Here is a 19,051-nt window from a genome sequence, read left to right as displayed (position 1 = left end):
TGATTGAGTACACATCCCTCCACCAGTGCCCATTTCCCACCACCACAGATCCCAGTATCCCTCCCACCCCCCATCCCCCCATCCCACCCTGCCTCTGTGGCAGGGCATTTCCTTTTGTTCTCTCTCTTCTTTTGGGTGTTGTGGTTTGCAAAAGAGGCAATGGGTGGCAATCATGTTCCGTCTATAGTCTACTTTCATCATGCATCTCCCATCCTGGGAGGATCCTCCCAATACCCTTTATTTGGTGCTCCCTTCTCTATCTGAGCTCCCCTTTCCCCTAGCATCTGTGGCTGGCCTCCAAGCCATGGAGCGAAATTCCTGGTACTAATCTCGCCCACTCTTGGGTGTTAGTCTCCTATTTTGTTACTTTATGTTCTCCAGATGAATGCAATCTTTCTATGGAGTACTGTGTAGCTGTTAGAAAAGATGAAGTCATGAAATTTACATACAAGTGGTACTACAATGGAAAGTATCATGTTAAGTGAAGTGAGTCAGAAAGAGAGGGACAACCAAGCTTTTGACGGCTGGTCCTAGTGCCCACTGCCAGCCCTCTCTGTCCAGTGTTAACCATATCCAACAGAGTCTTTGGGTTCCCAGGCTGCACCCTCCGCCTAAGGGCCCCTGAATGCACAATGTGAGCCGGCGAGGATGATGCGGGAAAACGAAGTCACTCTACATAACCCCCCTGTGCTGCCCAGGTCCGGTCTCCCAGCATGCACCTGTGCCTCTTCTTCTGGGGGCTGATGTGGCCGTGGCAGATGCCCCCCACCCCCAGGCTCACCCCCACTTGCAGCCCTCCTGGCCTCTGAAACTCCAGCCCATACCCACACCCCAACATACTTCCAACCTGAGTTCAAATCTCTTCCGGAACACTGCTCCAGAGACAGCCCCACCTCCCCTGGCCGCCAGCCTCTCCGGCCTCCCCTCCTCCCTGCTGGAATCCCCTTCCCAGAGCCTTTGCAGATGTCCCCTGATCTGGTCATCAGCTGGGTTTGCACCTTGATTAGCACAGGCCAGTGCCACGCTAGCTGGGGGTGGGGATGGGGGGCGCATCCTCAACAGACCATCAAACAGGGCGTTTGTCCAACAGACCAAGTGTTGCCAGTGTCTTACTGGGAGGAAATGGTGGGGGCGGTGGGGGGGCGGGGACGGGGTTTCTGGACTTTGGGCCTGTGGGGTGGCCTCTCTGGGAATCTGCCGCATCTGTCTGCGGCTTTGGCGGCGCCCACACCGCCTCGTCGTCCTCTCCATCACCCAAACTGAATCAGGCACTTAGTAAACACACGCGGCTGACAGTGAATTGGAGTCCACGGTCTCAGGTGGGCGGGACCGATTTTTGGCACTGGTGTCTCATCCCAGCTAAAACCAGTGTGTGTGTGTGTGTGTGTGTGTGTGTGTGTGTGTGTGTGTGTGTGTAGGCTCAGAGAACTCCCTCCTCCCCCGGGGCTGTTCTGCAGAGCTGCCTCAGGACCCCCTCCTGTCTTTCCTGTGTGCAGTGGCCCCAGTCTCCCCCTTGCCTGCTGTCTTTTGAGAGAGACGCCAGGCCTGGGTGTGGGACTCTGAGAGAGAAGCGTTGCTGCCTCAGACCCCACCTCCACGGAGTCGGCTGGTGAGCATAAGAAACCTTGAACCCCAGGATTCCAGCCGTCCCTGGAAATTTTTCTACGAATTCTTCTTGCGTTTCCTCGCCACTCTGACCTCGATAGTTTATAAGCTCGTGAATTCTTTTTGCCAGCAACTCATTTAAGAATCTCCTTATCTGCGCGAGTCAGAGAGGGAAACCACTCTTACTTGTGATGATTCTTTTGGAGGAGATGGAGAGCACAGAATGAAAGGCATTCGAGGCCTTGACTTTAAGAGAGTAGAGAATGAGTGAGGGCGGGATGATGCAGTCTTTCCTACATAATTTCTCCATCTAGAGACCACGTATATTTTAAGAAACCAATAAGAAACTGCCTTTTGTTCTGGCCACAGCATTCTGAAGTTGTTTGGAGTATTAACACCTAGAAGGAGCTTAAAGTTTGTTGAAGGGCTTTGCCCATCATCTGCGTCAGAATCACAGGAGGCAGGGAGGGAGGGAGGGAGGGAGAGGAAGATGGAGGGAGGGAGAGAGAGGAAGATGGAGGGAGGGAGAGAGAGGAAGATGGAGGGAGGGAGAGAGAGGAAGATGGAGGGAGGGAGGGAGAGAAATAGAAGAGGAAAAGAGAGAAAGAAAGGGAGACAGAGAGGGAGGGAAAAAGGGAGAGAGACAGAGAAAGAGAAAGAAAGAGGGAGAGAAAGAGAGACAGATAAAGAGGGGAGAAAGAGGGAGCCAAAGAAAAAGAGAGAGGGAAGAGAAAGGGATAAAGACAGAAAGAGGGGGGAGAAGGAGAGGGAGAGAGAGAAAGAGGGAGAGAGAAAGGGAGACAGAGGGAGAGTGGGAGAGAAAGGGAGAAAAAGAAAGAGGGGGGAGAGAGGGAGTCAAAGGGGGAGAGAGGGATAGAGACAGAGAAAAAGAGAGAGGGAGGGAGAGAAAGGGAGAAAGACAGGGGGAGAAGGATAGGGAGGGAGAGAGAGGAGACAGAGGGGAGAGAGAGTAGAGTGAAAGAGGGGAGAGAGAGGAGAGAGGAGAGAAAAAGAAAGGAGATAGAGAAGAGAGGAGAGGGGGAGAGAGAGAGAAAGGTGAGAGAGAGTGAGAGAGAGATGAGAGAGGAGAGGGAGGACAGAGAGAAATAGAGAATGGTCCAGATCCTGGTTTTGCCTTCAGAGCTCCAGATCAACAGGTCTGGGTGATACCCAGGTTTCTCATTCTATTAATTTTATCCCCGCCCCTTGCTTTGCTATTATTTTTCTGATGACAGATTGCATGCACTTTTGCGGTTGGCCAGCATTCGCCAGCCTCAGCTGTGTTGCGTTGCCAGGGATCAGACGGCAGGGAGGTGGTCCCAGGGATCAGGCTCAAGGCAGGCTCCCCGACCCCTCAGGACCAGGGCTCCCGGGAATCTGCATTCTACCCCAGTGTCCTTGGGAATTTGGAAGCGAGCCAGTTGATCACCTCCTGTTGGGTGGCCCGAGTGGGGCAGAGGGGACACTATCAAGTCTAACAGGCTAGTGGCCATTGAACTCACTCCTCCAGCATTCAAAGAGGAGGCCTGGGGCTTGGGACCAGAAGCTGTGGGATGAAAGAGAAGGTCTCAATGGGCTTCCCACAGAGTTAAGAGAGAAAGGCAGCTCAGGAAGCTTCCAGAAGGTTTCAAGTTCAAATAAGAGAGGGAGGGACAAAGAGACAGGTGCGTCTTTTCTGACTCGGTGATGAAGAGAGAGTGTTATGAGGGCAGCTGCTAGAGGTTCCCCCGGGGTTTTGGGGGCTGCTTGTTCATGGGGTCCCTATGGGCTGGCTGATTCCAGCCCTCACCTGCCAGAACTGCTCTGCAAACCTTTCAGTTGTTGTGCAAAGCATTTTATCTGCAAAGTGGGGGGATCCGAGATGGGGTAATCTGCTTAGGGGACCCGAAGGCTTTCCTCTACAGGGTCTGGCGGTATGTGAGAGCAATGGTTTCCACTCTCTTAGCATCTGTGAGCCTGTGGAAACAGAAATCGCTGGTATTTCTATCGCGGCAGAAATTAACAAAATCATCATCACAGGAAGAATCTGTGTAAATCAGGATCGATGCTCTAGGCGTGCCGTGGGTTAAGTTGCAGTGGGTTTTCCACAGACTGAAGCTTCTGGGAACCAGCCGCTGAAATCCACATTCCGGCCCTGCATCTCAGCTCTGCCCTGACAAGGCAGAATGTGGCTGTGTTCCCAGAAAGCCTTGGTCACGAAATCAGGAGGTGGGGGGCAGGGAACTGACCCCTCCCTATGCAGCAGCTCCTCCTGCTCTAAAGCTCTTAGACTGCTGCATGTGTATGTGTGTGTGTGTGTGTTTGTGTGTGTGTGTGTGTATGTGTGTGTGTGTATGTGTGTGTTGGGGGTGGGGGAGGGATTCCAAGTGGTGTCAGGAGGTCTGGGGGGCTCCTCCTGCAACTCTCAGCCAACCAGGCTGGTGGTTGAATGCCAGGGTCCGAGAATGTGGTGCTCCTCAGGTCCTGTGGAACTCGGACACTCAGAGGACATGGTGGCAGGATTGAAACCCGAGCAGAGTTCATGCCAACACAGCCCCGAACCGCCCCATGATGGCCAGCCCTGAGTTCTTGGACTTGATTGGAATAGTAGCCGTCTCAGGAAATGTCCAGTAGGTGGAGGAGGGAGATGGGACGTGCCTAGAGCCAGGCCGTGGGGAACAGACAGCTTTGCAGATTGGCACTGAGGTCTCTGGGATCCTGAGCCACACGTGAGCCTAGAGGCAGGAGCTCCAGGGTCTGCATAGCTGAGGAAATGCCGTCGTGAACATCATGGTTGCACCCACCCATCCTTTAGGGAGCCGCGTGGCAGGCCCACTGCCGGGGATGGAGAAGCCGGGATCCTGGTCTCACAGAGCTACAGCTGCTGAGGGCAGCAGGGGCGGAGCACAAACCAATCATAGAGCAATTAAGATGAAGGCTGACTGGGGCCAGAGCAGTAGAACAGCGGGTAGGAAATTTGCTCTGCATGCAGCTGACTAGTTTTGATCTCCAGCATCCCATATATATCCCCCGAGCCTGCAAGGAGTAATTCCTGAGTGCAGAGCCAGGAGAAAGCCCTGAGAACTGGTGTGCGGACCCCTCACCCCCCTGCAAAAAAAAATATGAGGCTGGTGCTAGGGGGCTGGGGTAGAGGGAATCAGAAGCTCAAGGATGTGTGAGTAGTGGTGAACTGTGCAAAGGCCCTGAGGCAGAGAGGAGGAGCACTGCAGCTCCCTTGGGGACAGGGGCTTGGTTGGAGCCAATTAGGATTGTGTTCGCGCTTATAGCAGGAAAACATCTGAGGAAGGGTCACTGTCCCTGCTGATAGGTTTCTCCCAGGACTTCAGGTCCTTGTCCCAGGAACTTGTGAATGGTAATGACAAAGGGTCATCACCATTTGTCAGGGTGTTTCAATTAACAGTCATGAGAAGGGAAGAGTCCTCTGGATTATATGGGGGGAGCAATCACAGGGGCCTTTGAGCAGGGAAACTGGAGGACCTGCCACAGGTGACTGGAAGCAAGTGGCCCACAGCTGGGCAGGTGTTAGAATTGGAAGAAGGGGCCATGGGCCAAGGCATGGGGTTCTTGCAGCTGGAAAAGCCAGGACCTGGGTCCTGAAGTGGCCTGGCTGATGGAGCTTGGCCGTGACTTTGGAAAAAGCTGATTTAGGACTAGTGACCTCTGGAAGTGTGAGAGAATAAATATGTGTCACTAACATGTTTCCAGCCCCTGCCCCAGTCCCTCCAAACCCCTGGTAAAATTCATGGACGGTGACTCGGGGTCTTGTTGGGAAAGGGGGGAAAGGGCTGGTTCCACCCCCACTGTCCATGAATGACCTTTCTGGCTCCGTATCAAGCTGCTTAATGGCCAAGATCCCAGAGACTCAGGAACAAATCTCGGAACCCAGCAGCTTTTGGCAGAAATCCCTCCAGATTTAATTGTTAAAATTTCGGAATTTCAAAATCATGCAGCCACTACTGCAACCGCGTGACATCATATGTTATTCATAACCAGCAACAGAAAACAAATTGTCTACTGTTGCCTTTTCAGCAGATCTGAATGTTGGGGTAAAATCCCAAATAATAATGGTGGGTCTGTTGTCAAAATATTGAATGTGATCAAAGTAGAGAGAGAGTAATGTGGAAATCATCTGTCCCACCGGTAGGGGGAGGGTGTGGGATGGGGGCATACTGGGGTTTTTGGTGGTGGAGAATGGGCACTGGTGAAGGTACGGGTGTTTCACTGCATGGCCGAGACTTAAACCTGAAAGCTTTGTAACTGCTCTCACGGTGATTCAATAAATAGAATTATAAAAAATGAAAAAAAAATAGAGGGTCTTGTGATCTGCAGGACCTTGAGACCACCTGGTTCCCCAAGTTGGAGACAGTGGCCCATCATCTGAGCTAACTGTGTCTTTCCACACTCGAGGGCTGAAGCCCCAACCCCCAGCAGCTTTGAAGGCGGTTTGAAGTCTTGCCCATATGGACTCCTGAGCACTGCCAGGAGTGATTCCTGAGCACAGAGTCAGGAGGAAGCTCCAAGCACTGCCAGGTGTGGCCCCAACGCAGAAAACAACCAACCAAACCGAGCCCAGGTGGTGAGCCTTTCCTAGTGGTGTTGGGGAAGCCAATGGCCACTTCTGGTGTCCTTGTAACACGTGGGCTGGAGGACATGGACACAGGCGCTGCCTCTGGACAGAGGGCAGCCACGTGGAGAGAGGGTAAGAGAGAGAATATCTACACACGCAGTGAGGCGTCAGAAAAAAAACAACCTCTAACCTCTAACGAACACTTTGGTCCTGACCTTTTCAGCGTCAGACCTGGGAGAAGCTTGCTGTTTTAACACGTGGATGCTGGCGGCTCTGTAATATGTAGGAATCAAACCCCGTCCAAGTGGGAGCCAACCAGCTAAGCACTGTTGTCCACGTTTAAGCCATCAGGTCTGCAAACAGTATGTCTGGGGGCTGAAGCAAACGCGAGCGAAGGGTTCCAGCCCAGGAGGTCCTGCCCTTCGCCCGTCCCCTCCTCCCTTCACCTTTGTTGCCCATCCCAGGTTTTTCCTGTAGCTACTGCAAGCTTAACCCTTTGATTCATTTAAAATATCAGGGCCTCCGCAGGGGTTCTTGGGAAGCTGAAGTCCAGTTTTGGCTTCTCCCTGCTGGCATGGGGCTTGGTTTGTAGATCCAGGGCTGCACTGGGCTGGCAGTGCTGGGGGAGTGGGTGGGGAACCAACACTCTAGCCAGCGATGCTCATGAGGCCATTTGGTGCTGGGGATCAAACTTGGAGCCTTGTGCAGACAAACCATGTACCCAGCTTCGGAAAGCTGCAGCTCTTGACAGCAGTGGTCTTTTTTTTTTTTTTTTGCTTTCTGGGTCACACCCAGTGATGTGCAGGGGTTACTCCTGGCTCATGCACTCAGGAATTACTCCTGGCGGTGCTTGGGATGCTGGGAATCTAACCTGGGTTCGCCGTGTGCAAGACAAACACTGTCCTCACTGTGCTATCTCTTCAGCCAAACAGCAGTGGTCTTTTAACCACCAGTCCGTGGAGCGTGCCCACCCACAGGTGGCCAAGGGTTGAAAACCTCCAGTTTATTACAGCGATTGTGACTTCCCTTCTGTGGGTGGAAATGCAGACAGGTGCGGGCCCAGAGGGGTGCAGAGGCTCAACCCCAGGGTGTTAGAGACACCTTCTCTTCCCACCCCAAAGTCAGCAGCACGTGAGTTGCAGAGCTTGGGTCCGAAGGACAGGCTCTGCGGAGACTGAGGGAGACCCGGAGCCAGGCCCTGCCTTCCAGTTCTCTCAGCTGCCATGCCTCAGCCTCTCCTCAGGAAAATGTGGGTAACAGACCAATGTCCAAGGGTGGGGGTGGTGAATCACACCCGCTCCCAACCCAAGATGTCCACATCCTAACCCCTAGGTTCTGTGGATGTTACTCTCCCTGGCATATGAAATCAGTGGAAGGCTTTTGAGAAGATGAGACTCATGTGGTGGTTCTATGTGGCTCCGACATGCAGTCAGGAGGGGCTGTGTATGAAGGATGGAGAACAAGAGGAAGTTGAAAAAAGATTCAAGCAGTTGGAGCAAAGCAAGGAAGGGAGAACTCAATTGCCACCATGTGCATGGCTGATCTCCACCGGCTCAGGATGAGCTCCTCATGCATGAGAATGAATCTGTTGAAAAACCCAGGTATGTGGGTTATGTGACTAAAATCTCAAGGCTCTCACAGAGTCAGGAATGGGTGACCTCCCCCCACCTTGCTGTGCTTCCGGGAGCTTGGAAGTCATGCCCACGAACTGCCTTTGGCACCATATAAACTCATTAACCACCCAAGATCCAGAGATTCACAAATGAATCTCGGAAGAGAGCAACAAGCTGCAGAGATGCCTCTGGACCCCAAAGTCATCAAGTCACCATCCAGTTAAAAATTTAACTCCAGTTCTATCACCCTTCTTAAAATTTTAGAATTCCTGGAGTGACATCTTTATGCCACTGATGTACAAAGAGTAGCAAACTACATTTGATGGGGTGTAAAGTAGAAGGCAACCAATCTTGATCAAAATAAATAAATAAAAATAGATTAGCATATATATTAGCACACAAGCTTCAACCTGTAACAACATGCTAGTAATCTCTTATACAAGGGCTTAATGGCTCCAAGGTGCAATACAACAATTTTCACACACTTTCAGATAAGGAATCCTTTTTTGGATCATTTTAAGCAGATTATTCATAACAAGCAATACAAAATAAATTATTTAGGATCTGCCTTTGGGGCAGATTTGGGTGGTAGGGGGGGAAATTTGAAAATGGTGATGGGAAGGTATAATGATGATGGGATTGGTGTTGGAATATTGAATGTAACAAATTATTGTGAACAACTTTATAAAACTAAAATAAAAAAAAAAAGCAAAGAAGGGGCCAGGAGCCATAGTGTGCAGGTGACCTCATGGAGCTCAGCAAGGCCAGGAAGCTAATTCTCTCCTGGGGTCCTGCCAACTCCCCAACTTTCACTCAGGGAGACTGATTCTGCATTTTGTTCTATTTTCCTTTCGGGCTATTTCCAGGGGATGCTCAGGGATGACTGCCAGAGGTGCTTGGAGAGATCATGCACAGTGCTGGGTGGGGAATCCACCCAGGGCTGCCTGCACAAGAGGCTAGCACCCTCCCTGCTGTGTATCTCTCTGGCCCTGGTTCTGCACTTCTGACTCCTGGACCTGGCAGAGAGCCAGCGTGTGCTGTTTGCTTGAAGCCTCCATGCTATCATCTCTCCAAGGTTGTTCTTAAAAAAATTTTTTTTTAATTGAATCACTGTGGGCTAGAATGATAGCACAGTGGGTAGGACGTTTGCCTTGCACGCAGCTGACCCGGGTTGGATTCCTCTGTCCCTCTCTCGGAGAGCCTGGCAAGCTTCGGAGAGTATCTCGCCCGCGTGACAGAGCCTGGCAAGCTCCCCGTGACACATTTGATGTGCCAAAAACAGTAACAACAAGTCTCACAAAGGAGACGTTACTGATGCCTGCTCGAGCAAATAGATGAACAATGGGAGGACAGAGCTACAGGACAGTGCTACAGAATTACTGTGAGATAGACCCTTACAAAGCTGTTCATGATTGGGTTTCAGTCATAGAATGTTCCAACATTCATCCCCTACCAGTGTAATTTCCCAGCACCAGTGTCCCAAGGTTCCCTCCCATCACTGCACCCCTGCACTCCATCTCCCACCCAGAGCCTGCTTCTATGGCAGGCAGTTTTCTTCTCTCTCTCTCTCTCTCTCTCTCTCTCTCTCTCTCTCTCTTCTCTCTCTCTCTCTCTCTCTCTCTCTCTCTCCTTTTGGCCATTGTGGTTTGCAATACAAATCTGAAAGGCTCTCAGGTATATCCTTTTCTCTACTTCTTCCAAGGTTGTTCTTAGCAGCTCTCCATCTTCCCTCCGCTGCTGAAGGAAAAAGACCTTGGTCTCCGGAACAATGTTCCTCTCGTCCCCTTTCAGATGGAAGCTGACTCCTTTAGTGGCTATGCTTTTCCTGTAGAAATCACGTGGCCCTGAGTGTGCTTCTTCCATTTTTGTTATCTCTCGAGATTTTCTCAAGCCAGAGAGGAATTTCTGTGTTTGTGATCAGGGAAATTCTAACCTCAGAGGTGCGGGGAGTGAAGCATGCATGGTCTAGTGGCAGGTAGGGCTGCACCGGGCTGGTTTCTAGAGCAATGTTAGCCATGACCTTACCATGTCCATGGGCACCAAAGCCAGGATGACGGCAGAGGGAGGAGATGGCCATGGCTGCTCACTAGCATGGTGACCCCACTGTGCCAAGGGAAACCACCGGGGCACAGGGAGGGAGAGGCTGTGTGGAAGTTGGTGTTTTATGAATGTATATCTTGGGAGAATGTCGATTCTGAGTCAGTGGGTGTGGGGCAAGACCTGAACTTTTGCATTTCTGATGTGCTGCCAGGTCGGTGCTGATCCGATCTCTCTATGGACCGTGCTATGAGTAATGGTGACTCAGTCAGAGATCAGAAGGGCGAGTTCTAGTATTAAGCTTCGGTAGAATGTGGGTTGAAGGAGAAGGAGAGAACCGTAAGAAAGAGCCCAGGAGACACTAGGAGAGAACTAGGACCTGGGGGTCCAGTTGGGCCGGGATGTCAGATTGGCTGAGCCATGCTCACTGGCCAGTGTCAGGCTGCCAGGGGGAACTGCAGGAGAATCTGGTGGGTGATTTCTGCATTTATCCATTCCCAGCAACATTCTTGTTTCATGCTTCAACCCTCAGGTGAGAAGGAATCTTTCCATCTCTGGGAGTTTGTTTAGAACCAGGCACTGTTCCATTGAGCTGCTGTTTAGACCCACGACCAACACTCAGCACCATTCTAGGAATGTAAATGCTTTGAGTAAGACCATTTGGTTGGTTAATCCATTGTTGTTGGGGCCATAGCCGGTGATGCTTGGGGGGCTGCTCCTAGCTCAGGGCTCAGGGGTCACTCCCAGTGGTGCCCTGGGACCATGTGGTGCTGAGGATGGATCTGGGGCCTCCCATCCAAATGGGCTCCAGCCCACTGCACCATCTCCTTGGCCCAGGGTGGCTCATTTTTGGGTGTCAACGTGGCTGGGTCATGGACAAGATGTTTAGTCAAACACTAGTCTGAAAGTTGTGTTAAAATCTATCTCAGTGGAGTAAACACTCCTGAAATTCATATGGAACAATAAGCCCCCACAAATAGCTAAATAAATTATTGGGAAAAAGAAAATGGTAGGAATCAACCTCCCTAACTTCAAACTCTACTACAAAGCATTAATAATTAAAACAGCATGGTACTGGAACAAAGGCAGAACCGCAGACCAATGGAACAGGGTTGAATATACTGACATCTCCTCCCAAACATATGATTCATCTACTCTTTGATAAGGGAGCAAGGAATGTGAAGTGAAGCAAGGAAAGCCTCTTTGACAATTGTACTGGCAAAACTGGACAGCTACATGCAAAGAAATGGGCTCAGATCTCTGCCTAACACAATGTACAAAAGTAAGATCAAAATGGATTAAAGACCTCAACATCAGACCGGAATCCATAAGGTACATTGAAGACAAAGTTGGCAAAACCCTCCATGACATTGAAGTTAATGATATCTTCAAAGATGTCACGCCACTGGCCAAGCAAGTGAAAACAGAGATAGACAAATGGGACTATCTTAAACTAAGAAGCTTCTGAACCTCAAAAGAAACAGTAACCAAAATACAAAGAGTCTACAGAATGGGAAAGGATATTCGCCCAATACACATCCGACAAGGGGTTGATATCAAGGATATACAAAGTACTGGTTAAAATCCACATGAAGGAAACATCCAACCCCATCAAAAAAATGGGGTGATGAAATGAACAGAAACTTTCTCAAAGAAGAAATCCGAATGGCTAAAAGGCACATGAGAAAATGCTCTACAACATTAATCATCAGGGAAATGCAGATCAAAACAACAATGAGATATCATCTCATACCACAGAGACTGGCTCACATCCAAAAGAACAAAAGCAACCGGTGTTGGTGTTGGGGCAGATGTGCCAAGAAAGGGACCCTCCTTCACTGCTGGTGGGAATGCCGACTGGTTCACCCTTTTTAGAAAACAGTATGGATCATTTTAAAAAAATTAGAAATTGAGCTCCCATTTGACCCAGCAATACCACTCCTGGGAATATAACCCAGAGAGGCAAAAAAGTATAGTCGAAGTGACATCTTCACTAGTTTGTTCACTGCAGCACTGTTTACAATAGCTAGAATCTGGAAAAAACCTGAGTGCTGGAGAACAGATAACTGGTTAAAGAAACTTTGGTACATCTACATAATGGAGTACTATGTAGCTGTTAGAAAAGATGAAGTCACGAAATTTACATACAAGTGGTACTACATGGAAAGTATCATGTTAAGCGAAATGACTCAGAAAGAAAGGGATAGACATAGAAAGATTGCATTCATCTGGGGAACATAAAGGAACAAAATAGGAGACTGACACCCAAGAATGGCTGAGATTAGTACCAGGAATTTTACTCCATGGCTTGGAGGCCAGCCACACATGCTAGGGGAAAAGGCAGCTCAGATAGAGAAGGGAGCACCAAATAAATGATGTTGGGAGGATCCTCCCAGGATGGGAGAAGCATGCTGAAAGTAGACTATAGAGCAAACATGATTGTCACTCATTGCCTCTTTTGCAAACCACAACTCTCTCATAAGAGAGAGAGAACAAAAGGGAATGCCCTGCCACAGAGGCAGGGTGGGATGGGGGAGACGGGGGGTGGGTGGGTGGGAGGGATACTGGGATCAGTGGGAGTGGAGAATGGGCACTGGTGGAGGGATGGGTGTTCGTTCATTGTATAACTGAAACCCAAGCACAAAAATTTGTAAGTCTACAACTGTACCTCATGGTGTTTCACTAATAAAAATGAAAAAAAAAATCTATTTTAAACAAGAGCAGCATTTAAGTTGGATCAAGGAAAGCAGTGAGCTCAGGCCTTGGGGAGGTGGAGAGGCCTTGGGAGAAGAAAGACAGATTTCCTGCAGGGCAGGAGATGCTGCAGCTGACTGTCTTTGGTGTGATGTGCGCATCGCACTGACTATGCTGCTTTGGGGAGCCCTGACGATCCCTCCTCCCGGGAGCAGTGGCACCGAAGTGCAGGGCTGTAGTCCCCTCTTTCTACACCTACCTGGCTGCCACCAGGACACCCAATAAGCTGCAGCCCCTCCCCCCCAGAGGACACATTCCAGACACCAGACAGCTCATAGGGACCACAAAGGCACCAGGGTCAGTTCAATGGCTTTAGAGACAAACAAGCCATTCCTGGCCCCCAGGAGCAAGTCCCCGGCAGTGTGAAAGTCAGACCCCTCTGAGAAGATTCTGTGCATTTCTTGAGACGAAACAAGGGTTGAGGGCTCTGGGGAGCGGTCAATTCTTGCCACAGTGCCACAGGGGCACGCAGCTGGTCATCACCATGGCTGAATTTTCCATCCTACCTTCTAAACAAAGGGGTTCGAGATGGGCAGGGTCATGAATGGTCAGAGGATCCACGGCGGTTCAGGCGACCAGAAACATGCATGATTAATAGCTGCATCCTCAAGGGTGACGGGCAGCTGCACCTGCCTCCACCTTGTTTTCTGTCTCCCCACTTTCCCATTAGCTCCCCTGAGAACCTGGACCGCCAGGAGCCACGAGCCCCCAGCAACCCCTAAGACCCGCCCCCCGTCTGCATCTTTCCCATCAGTACGTCACGGCCATGTTTGAGGAGAAAAGCAAGTGAAAGAGTCACGGCCAAGCCCATCATTTCAGTCTGAAGCCTCCTTCTGTTTCCCCATCGTTGGCTCAGAGGACCTGAAGATCTGGTGAGATGCATCTATTAGTTCCCCGAGCATGGCCAGGAGTGATCTCTGAGCAGAGAGCCCAGAGTAAGCCCCTTGGATATGGCCCCAAAGCCAAAAATCTTTATTAACTTTCTAAGCAAATAGGTATAGCTCTCTCATTACTTTGCATCCTCACAGAGGCCTTTATCGATGTGTTCTGGATGTTCTTTTGCAAATACTTTTTGGGTTTTAGATGTTTTCTGCAGCATTTCTAATTGTGGGGGGAAATACAAGTATTGGGAGCATATAAATTCGTTTTCACAGGGGCAGGACCTATTACGGTCCTTCCCCGCCTCTCCAGAGTGAGCTTGCTCCCATCTGCCTCCTCCAGCTCAGCCCCAGTTACAACAAACTGAGTTTTCACCTCCAATGCCCCTGGGCCTTTGCATTTGCTACTGCTTCCTGGGAATGCCAGGATGTTTACTGCCAGTATCTGCTTGTGTTTCCCTGAACTGCTGTGCAGCCTTAGGCAAACCTAGAGCCCATCTGTGCCTCCATTTCATTATCTGCAGAATGAAGGTATTTAATTCATGATTCTGGTTATTAGCAAATGGGCTCTTAATGAGTGTTAATACCAGCTCTCTCTCTATTGCGCTTTTGGGGTCATCCCAGCAGTACCTGGGGGGTCTCCAGAGCCACATTTAGTAGCATTCAGGAGACCATGTGGTACCCATTGAACATCAAGAGGCCTTGGGCATGCAAGGCATGCGCCCCAGATCTGTGAGCTATCTCTCTCATTCCCCCCAAACTCTTCCTTTTACTAGTGCAAACACAGAATTAGTGACCTTCAGACACTATTTGTTCTCAGAAGTTCCAATAGAAATATCTGTTACATTAAATTGTGTGGGTTTTTCTCATTTAAAGGAATAAACTGTGGTGTTGGAAGTTCAATTTGTTTATCAACCTTGTAAAAATTCACTAACAATGGCTTTGAATGCATCACGACTAGCCCAATCGATAAAAAATGACACAGTTGTTCTCAGACAGAAGCCTAACTCAAATTCCCCTGCATTCTCCAGCGTGGCAGGATGGATTCGAGGTACACCCTGGGCCTGATTAACCACAACCCTTCTTTGCAAAACACCGACTTAGGATAGTTGATTCCCCAGGGCCTCTGTGGTCACATGGAACAACTTGTACATTAATTCAGAAGCCTGATTTGGAGCTGTCTCTGCTAGTAACAAGCTGTGTGCTTGCACATCCTTAAGGCCCTGTGAGCCTCCAGTGTACTGAGAGAATTAAGAGACCAAAGAACCTTCTCTTCTAGCTTACTGGTATTTTGCAATAAGTGAAGAACAAGAGTATTGACACAAGGAAACGAGAGGGAAAGTTATGAGACAGCCTCTAACAGGACTTTCTGTTACCAGGAACGCATTCTATCCAACAGCACAAGTCACACAGGGTCACAGAGTACTGGATAAATGGCCAACATTCCCATTTTCATTGGTTAATGAATTTAACTTTAAATAGCCACCTAGGGCTAAGAGCCACCTATGCTAATGGATGTCCTGCAGGTCAGTTAAGTTCAGATGGGAATCCTGAGATGCTAGAAATGGGCCATGATAGTTATAGGGGACCTTGAATTTTTTAAAAAATTTTTATTAGTGAAACACCATGAGGTACAGTTAAAGATTTACAATTTTTTTTGCTTGGGTTTTGATTAAACAATGATTAAATACCCATCCCTCCACCAGTGCCCATTTTCCACCACCATGGATCCCAGTATCCCTCCCACCCCCATCCCCCCCATCCCACCCTGCTTCTGTGGCAGGGCATTCCCTTTTGTTCTCTCTCTCCTTTTGGGTGTTGTGGTCTGCAAAAGAGGCATTGAGTGGCAATCATATTCGTTCCATAGTCTACTTTTGGGACCTTGAATTTTTGATTTAGGATTTCCATGACCATGATTTACATCATCATCTGAGAATTTCTGAGTATCCATCATTTCTCTAGGGCTGCCAATGTTCCAGGGTCTGTGAGAAAAAGCTTAAATTGCTATCACTCTGTCGAATTATCAAAACAACCTCGGGAAGTTTATTATCATGCCGATTTTACAGATAAGCAAAACTCAGTGGCTCAGCAAGACTCAGTGATGCATCCTGGAGGCCCTTCCTATAGGGGCAGAGCTGAGGCTTGATCCCAAGTCTGCAGGGCCCTAATTCTCCATGCTGTCATGCATGTACATCTGCTCCCACGAGGAGTCCAGCATTGATGAAGCCACTAGACTCTGAGAAGCTTTTGTCCCTTATCTGGGAAGCAAGAAGGCCGGGCAGCATAAACCCAAAGCATACAATGGCATGCTTAAGCAGAGAAAGACTATGGTTCCCATATTCCCTAGGCCAGGGGGAGTTTTCTATAATGAATGCTGATGTTTCAAGTCACAGCTGACCACTTGACTTGAAAAGATCTTAGCTGATCCTATACAAGAACCAACATCCCTAGACTTGGTTATCTTTTTTTTTTTTTTAAGGATCCCTGAGTGAGTCCGATCACCAGAAAGTTTCAAGAGTATCTAGCACCAGTCATACCCTAAACTTGCCTTCGTCACAAAAGATCCTTTGAGAACATTTTTTTTTTCTTCTTCAGTGATGATGTCGTATTTGTATTTAAATAAGATGAGGCCAGTGCTATGATGCCTATTTCCCTTTCTTGGAGGCCAGGAAACTCAAAGTGAATTTTATAATCAATTGTATTAACAAATCTTAGAAGAGATTTTCTGGTACAGTGATTTTCTTTGATGCGATATATTTTTTTCTTTTTTTCTTTTTGAATTGTCATTCTTGCTTGGTGCAGCCGTAACATCTAACTCACACTATGAGTCTAACTCAATTTGTCTTCAGGGTTAAACCGGGTATAACTGATGACTAGACAAACATCATCTGTCTCAAATTGTGCAAAAGCAATGAGCTGGGAAGGAGAGGAGCCACACAATAAGCAATGGCAACGCCATGACAGCTACAGAAATGAGAAAAATCAGCTAGGCCTCGGGTTCAGTTTCTGGAACTGAGACACTTCCGGTTTCCCAGAAATCAAACAACGCGTAACTAGCCAACCTAACCCCACCTGGAAAGTTCCTGGGCCCAGCAAGTGGGCTCAAACAATGCGAAACTAGCCAACCAGAAAGTCCTGGGCCCAGTCAGTGGCTCGACTAATCACCATGTGCTGTTTCAGCAATGCTAGTGTCAGCCTTTTGTTAACCATAAAGAATGAGTAGCTGATGTAACTATATGCTATATTAAAAGTAAAAGTAAAGTAAAGGCCCTCCCGTTGATCACAGATTTGCTCGAGCGGGCCCAGTAACGTCTCCATTGGAGACTTTGTTGTTACTGTGTCTGGCATATCGAATACTCTCGGTAGCTTGCCGGGCTCTCCGAGAGGGGCGGAGGAATCAAACTCGGGTCGGCCATGTTGGCTGCATGCAAGGCACACGCCCTACCCGCTGTGCTATTGCTCCAGCCCATATGCTATATTATGCCCTCTGAAATTAAAGTCGGGGTCCTTGTCAAGACACCACTGCAATGAATGAGACTTGGACCCTAGCTCGAGCTAGCAATAAAGTTCCTTTGCTTTTGCATTATCATGTGTGGACTTGGTCTCTCTGTCACTGGGGATCTGAAACTCGGGAATAACAGAGTCTCAAAATGGAATGGGGCTGGGATTCTTTGAAAAGATAGGGTATAAAAAGAGGATAGAATTTCCTAGTAAAAAGAAAAATAATATAAAAAAATAAGAATGGATGGGGAAACAGAAGGAAAGAAGAAAACCTAGAGAGCCTTAAAAATCAAGAAAGAGGTTGGGGAGGAAAAGAGGGAGTTTGGATGCCAACACAAAGGACCCCTTTGGTCATTCAACAGATTTATGGGGTTTCCACATGTGTGAGAAGAAAATTAATGTACAATTTACTTCTTGGACTAGATGTTCACAATTTTGGATTTTGCTGAATGTGCAAGTGATGGATGACAGGAACTAGGAAGGATGCTTGTGATTTTAATCGAAGGAAACCCATGGGGCTATTTGATAAGCTGGACTCGAGTCCACTGAGAAAGGACTTGTGTACAGTCAGACCTAAGAGTGACCCTCAGCATTTACACGTGTAGAATGTCCATGTGTGTGCCCCTTCCCCTCCCGTCTATTCCCCTCAGGTAGATTCTGTAACTGCCCTGCAAGTCAGCAACGAGAGGCCTGAATTCTGGGGTCAGTCCAAGGCAGAATAATTCACCCACAAGCCCACGGGCATGAAGAACCAAGGCAGACTGTAAAGAAGGATGAGTCCCCAGGCAGAGAGGGGGAGCACTTCCGTGGGATACAGGAACTCTGTGTTTTATTCCCCAGTTCACTTAAAATCACTTAACTTCCCGTTAGTCGTCGATTTGCTCGAGCGGGCGCCAGTAACGTCTCCATTTGTCCCTGTCGCGTGCTAGTGTAGCCCAATGGCATCTGTTCACTCCGGGAACATGAAGAGCCTCAAACTGATCGTTCATGATCCTGACGAAGAAGTCTGACCATCTGGTAGGTGGGCGGCCACGCGGTCTTTTGACATCCCGTGGAATCCAGTCGGTAACAGCTCTAGTCCAGCGGTCATCTTTAAATCTCATTACGTGACCAGCCCATCTGATTTTCGAAACCTTGGCAAATGAGACAGTGTCCCTGATTCTTGATCGTCGATGGATGTCAGAACTCCGGATTCTTTCTCTCATTTGAGTGAAACGTGATATTCCAAGCATAGCTCTTTCTATTCTTCTTTGGGAGACCTGAATAGCGTTCTCATCTTGTTTGCGTAGGGCCCAGGTCTCTGAGGCATATGTTAATGCAGGAAGAACAGTGGAATCAAAGAGATGTGCTCAGAGCTGGAGGTTCTTCGTCCTCTTAGCTATTGCTTCGACGTTCTTGAAGGCGTTCCAAGCCGCTCTCTTCCTCCTGCGCAGCTCGGGTGCCAGGTCATTTGTCATGTTGACCTCTCGACCTAGGTACACATAGCTGTTGCATTCGGAGATGGTCGTTCCATTGAGAGTGAATGGGGCATCAGGAACGAGGCTGTTTCTCATAAACATTGTCTTCGTAAGATTCAGCTGTAGTCCTACCTTTCCACACTCATGGTCAAAGTCGGCCAGCATTTGTGCCGCTTGGCTGATGTTTGGTGTTATTAAAACAATGTCATCAGCAAAGCGGAGGTGGTGTAGTTGCCGACCATCTATCTTCACTCCCATTCCTTCCCATTCCAGTCATCGCATGATGTTCTCGAGGGTGGCACTGAAGAGTTTCGGTGAAATGGTATCACCCTGCCGCACCCCTCTCTTGACGTCAACGATCACTTCTTTGTAGAATGGTGAGATCCTGGTAGTGAATCCGCAATACAGCTCATGGAGGATCCTGATGTATTGGGCTTGAATGCCCTGATTGGCTAGGGCTTCAATGACCGCTTCTGTCTCAACAGAATCAAAGGCCTTCTTTAAATCAATGAACGTTAAACAGAGCGGCATCTTGAACTCCCGAGAAACCTCAATGAGCTTGGTTATTGTGTGGATATGGTTGATGGTACTGAATCCTTTGCGGAACCCGGCTTGCTCGCATGGTTGTCCTTCATCTAG

At 48.8% G+C, this 19,051-nt stretch overlaps 1 protein-coding gene across 4 annotated transcripts in view; it reads right to left on the bottom strand.

The window, feature by feature from the left end:
* Positions 1 to 19,051, bottom strand: part of ABTB3 (ankyrin repeat and BTB domain containing 3) — a 258,895-nt gene that overhangs the window by 57,512 nt on the left and 182,332 nt on the right. The window lies entirely within an intron of this gene.

The sequence above is a fragment of the Sorex fumeus genome, unplaced genomic scaffold (assembly GCF_029834395.1).
Source record: "Sorex fumeus unplaced genomic scaffold, SorFum_2.1 ptg000003l, whole genome shotgun sequence".
Classification (NCBI taxonomy): domain Eukaryota; kingdom Metazoa; phylum Chordata; class Mammalia; order Eulipotyphla; family Soricidae; genus Sorex; species Sorex fumeus.
This window is presented reverse-complemented; position numbering and strand designations above follow the sequence as displayed.